Source organism: Rhinopithecus bieti, unplaced genomic scaffold (assembly GCF_001698545.2).
Source record: "Rhinopithecus bieti isolate Rb0 unplaced genomic scaffold, ASM169854v2 scaffold_1599, whole genome shotgun sequence".
Lineage (NCBI taxonomy): Eukaryota > Metazoa > Chordata > Mammalia > Primates > Cercopithecidae > Rhinopithecus > Rhinopithecus bieti.
Genome location: NW_016804139.1, coordinates 278,905 through 283,762, shown reverse-complemented (window position 1 = coordinate 283,762; position 4,858 = coordinate 278,905). Strand labels below are relative to the sequence as shown.

General features: G+C 39.2%; 1 pseudogene across 1 annotated transcript in view; it reads left to right on the top strand.

Annotated features, from left to right (window-relative positions):
• Positions 1–4,858, top strand: part of LOC108525764 (40S ribosomal protein S8 pseudogene) — a 54,481-nt pseudogene that overhangs the window by 47,297 nt on the left and 2,326 nt on the right. The window lies entirely within an intron of this gene.

The following is a 4,858-nucleotide window of genomic DNA, read 5'->3' as shown; positions in this document are numbered from 1 at the left end:
CGAGACTCTGTCTCAAAAAAAAAAAAAAAAAAGAAAGAAATATCACCCATCCACATCACTTTCCTTCCTCCACTTGCTATATTTTTTTCCTTAACATTATCACCATCAGAATGCAGATGCAGGTACCAAAAGGGCTGCACTTGGGAAGCAAATACATGTCTGAGCTTCCTGTACGCCAAGGCAAATAGAGAAACATAACCAGTTATGACACCCACAGTCTTCATTGGATAAAGACGTGACATTTTGTCGAATGAAGTCATATAATATATTTACTTTTCAGATGCTTATTATCTATTCTCTCACTAGCACGAACATTCCATACAGGAAAGGTTTTTGTTTTATTATTTGCTATATCCTTGGTGCCAGAACAGTGCCTGGTATATAGTAAGTGCTCAATAAATATTTGCTGATTTTAAAAATAAATAAATAAATAAATAAAATTTGAGGTTCTTCCCACTCTGTAAATCAACAGGTCAATATGGTTGATCAGCTCCTGTTTTCATTTATGGATAAAATTTACTTCATTCTAAAAAGCATTTGAGGTGACTCCAGAAATATATAACATTAAAAGAACAAAACAAAATCAAGTCTAAATGACAAAGAGAATTGCCTAAGATGATAAAGCACAGAGAATCAGTATGCAGATGCAGGTACCACAAGGGCTGTACTAAGATTTTCAAAATGGAAAGAAAATACATGTCTGAGCTTCCTATACACCAAAGCAAAGAGAGACACATGGCCAGTTATGGCACCCACAGTCTTCATTAGACAAAGGAGTGACATATTCTCAAATGAAGTCCTATTTCTTTTTGGTGGGTAGAGATGATGTTGAAACCATCTGTTTTATGTCCATGTTGTTTGGTGGGGTGACAGTTAACTCCTTAGCTGTTTTGGAGGGAGTGGAACCTATGTTCAGCCTCACTTATCCACTGCAAGAGGTGACCAGAAATGTATCCAAACCAGAAATGGCTAGAGAGCGTGAAAAGCTACAGACAGATTAAGTGACACTCACCCAAGGGTAGGATTGGGTGGGGAGAGAATATAAACACTCCGTTCCTGACCTCCTGTCCTCTGAAGAAGCTTTATCAATCTGTAAGAGAATTACCTCCACTGATAAAAAGGAAAGTTACATAGAAATCTGGCAAAGTTACACTGAAATCTGGATCCACTGTTGGTCTCTCTTCCTTTGATTTATTCAAATTTCTTTGAAGTACACTTAAGTAAGAGGTTGAGTTTGGCTGATAATTATTTATTTTTAAGAGAGTGAAACAAGGTGAGAAAGAGAGAGGAAGCTGATTTTCCAAATGATTAAAAGGTGAGTGTGACTCTAGTGAAGGATATTCTTCTTTAAAAGATATTTTAAGGGATTTTTAAAAAGGTAATACATCCACATGATAAAAAAAAAAAATTCAAATAGGGCCAAAAAATTTATCACATTTTTGTATATTCTTGCAAAGATATTTATATTTAGGTATATACATAAATGCTTTGGTTAAATAAATGAGAATTTATGATATAAACTCTTTTCTTGCTTTTTTTCACTTAATAAATATTGGAGACTATTTCTATTGTCTTTTCCCCATCTTGGTTTTGGTTATTTGGACTTGTCCTTTAGCGTATCTGGTGATTTTTAAATTAATGGCATGTATAAAAAACAATGTTGGAAGATACAAAGGAGGGAACAATAGACACGAGGATCTACTTGAGGGTGAAGGGTGAGAAGAAGGTGTGGATCAAAAAACTCCCTACTGGGGCCGGGCGCAGTGGCTCACATCTATAATCCTAGCATTTTGGGAGGCTGAGGCAGGCGGATCACCTGAAGTCAGGAGTTTAAGACCAGCCTGGCCAACATGGTGAAACCCCGTCTCTACTAATAATACAATAATTAGCTGGGCATGGTGGAGCGTGCCTGTAATCCCAGCTACCTGGGAAGCTAAGGCAAGGGAATGACTGGAACCTGGGAGGTGGAGGCTGCAGTGAGTCAAGATCCCACCACTGCACTCCAACCTGGATGACAGAGTGAGACTCCATCTCAAAATAACAACAACAACAACAACAACAACAAACAACTGCCTATTGGGAGGCTGGGCCCCGTAGCTCATGCCTATAATCCCAGCACTTTGAGAGGTCGAGGCAGGTGGATCACCTGAGGTCAGGAGTTCGAGACCAGCCTGACCAACATGGTGAAACCTTGTCTGTACTAAAACTACAAAAAAATTTAACCAGGCGTGGTGGCACACACTTGCAATCCCAGCTACTTGGGAGGCTGAGGCATGAAAATTGCTTGAACCCAGGGGGCGGAGGTTGCGGTGAGCCGAGATTGCACCACTGTACTCCAGCCTGGGTGGTGGAGTGAGATTCTGTCTCAAAAAAATTAGGAAAAAGAAAAAAAACTACCTGTTGGGTACTACCTAGGTGACAAAATAATCTGTACACCAAATCCCCATGACACGCAATTTATCTGTGTAATAAAACTGCACATGTACCCCCTGAAATAAAATAAAAGTTGGAAAGAAAACCAAATAATTAAATACATTAAAAAAAAAACAACCCAATGTTGGAAATAAAGACGGGAACAATAGACACTGGGGACTCCTAGATGGAGTGTGGGGCAGGTAGGTGCTAAAAAAAAAAGTACCTGTTGGGTACTATGCTCACTACCCGGGTGACAGGTTCAACCATACCCCAAGCCTCAGCATCACGCAATATACCTTTCTAACAAACCTGCGCATGTACCCCAGATTCTAAAATAAAAGTAAAAAATCAAATAAAAGATTATGCTACACTTATAAGTAGTAGAAAAAAGAAACAAATAACAACAAAAACAAAAACAAAATTTGAGGCGCTAAATGATGTCTTCCTCCAGAGAGAGTTATCATTTCATTAGCTAGTCAGGCAGAGTGGGGACTGATTATCCTAAGACAGAGACTGAGCTAACTGTAGACTGTGTTGCAGTTTGCAGAAAGCCCTGTCTGCCTCCTTCCCTTCGAGGGTAGACTCCTCCAGGAGTCCCGACTGAGAATCTAGGGTCTTAAGCATGGTGCCTGTTTTAGTAGATCTTGGACTGTAAGACTTGTGTCATTACCACTGTGAAATTGCTCAAACCCTGTGTTTACTTTTTGGGGCTTCCTGTTTAGCTTTTATTCTTTTCTTGTGGAACCCCAATTTAATATGTTTTAAACTTCATCGGCCCACCCGACAAGCCTTTTAATCTTTCGTATTTTCCACCTTGATCTCTGTTCTATCCTCAGATTTATCTTCTAACTCACTAATTTTCTCTTTACTTGTTTTGGTGCTACGGTTGACACCTTGGTTTTTTTCGTGTACATTTTGTGACTTTTTGATATTTGATGGAACTTTGTCTGTTGAAATTCTTTGAAGACTAGGTCTAGCCTGGGTGACAGAGTGAGACTCCATTTCCAAAAAAAAAAAAAATAAGTAAATAAAAAATATTTTCTATCACTTTTATTTATACATACATATACATATATATGTATCACATATACATCATATACATGATATCCAGTTTGGCCAGGTGCAGTGGCTCAAGCCTATAAACCCAGCACTTTGGGAGGCTGAGGTGGACGGATTACTTGAGGTCAGTTGTTCAAGACCAACTGGCCAACATGGCAAAACCCCGTTTCTACTAAAAATACAAAAATTAGCCAGCTGTGGTGGTGGGCACCTGTAATCCCAGCTACTTAGGAGGCTGAGGCAGGAGAATCACTTGAACCCAGGAGGTGGAGGTTGCAGTGTGCTGAGATCATGCCACTGCACTCCAGCCTGGGTGACAGAGTGAGACCCTGTCTCAAAAAAAAAAAAAAAAAAAAAAAAGATATCTAGTCTGTAGCAACACAGTCAATTCATTCATCTCTAAACATTTATTCATATCTGTCAAATGCCAAGTAATCTCTTCAGTACTGGTGGCAAACAGATGGCTGGAATGTATATTAATCCTGGCCTCTTCTCAACTTATTTATGAGGTCAGTAATTACCTGATACCCAAACCAGGCAAAGGTATCACAAGAAAAGAAAACTACACATCAATACTTCTTATCTATATAGACACAAAAATTCTCAACAAAAGACTAGCAAACAGACTCCAGCGACACAGAAAAAGGATTATAAAACTGGGTGCAGTGGCTTGCGCCTGTAATCCCAGCATTTTGGGAGGCCAAGATGGGCGGATCATTTGAGGTCAGGAGTTCGAGACCAGCCTGGCCAACATGGTGAAACCCTGTCTCTGATAAAAATATGAAAAAAATAGCTGGGCGTGGTGGTGCACGCCTGTAATCTGAGCTACTGGGGGAGGCTGAGGCAGGAGAATCTCTTGAACCTGGGAGATGGAAGTACAGTGAGCCGAGATCACACCACTGCACTCCAACCTGAGCAATGGAGCAAGACTCCATCTCAAAAAAAAAAAAAAAAAAAAAGGTTATACACCATGACTAAATGACCTTTATCTCAGACATGCAAGGTTGGCTTGACATATAAAAAGTAATCAAGATAATATACTATACTAATAGAATAAAGGAAAAAAATTACATGATCACCTCAATAGATGCAGACAAAGCTTCTGACACAATCCAACATCTTTCATGATAAAAACACTCAATAAACTAGGAATAGAAGGGGACTTTCTCAAACTGATAAAGGACACGTATGAAAGACCAATGGCAAACATCATACATAATGGTGAAAGACTGGAGGCTTTCCTCCTAAGATAGGAACAAGATAAACATATCCACCTTTGCCACTTTTATTCAACATTGTACTGCATTTAGGCTACAAAAAGAAATAAAAGAAACATAGCCTGGAGAGGAAGAAATAAAACTATCTCTACTTGTAGATGACTTTT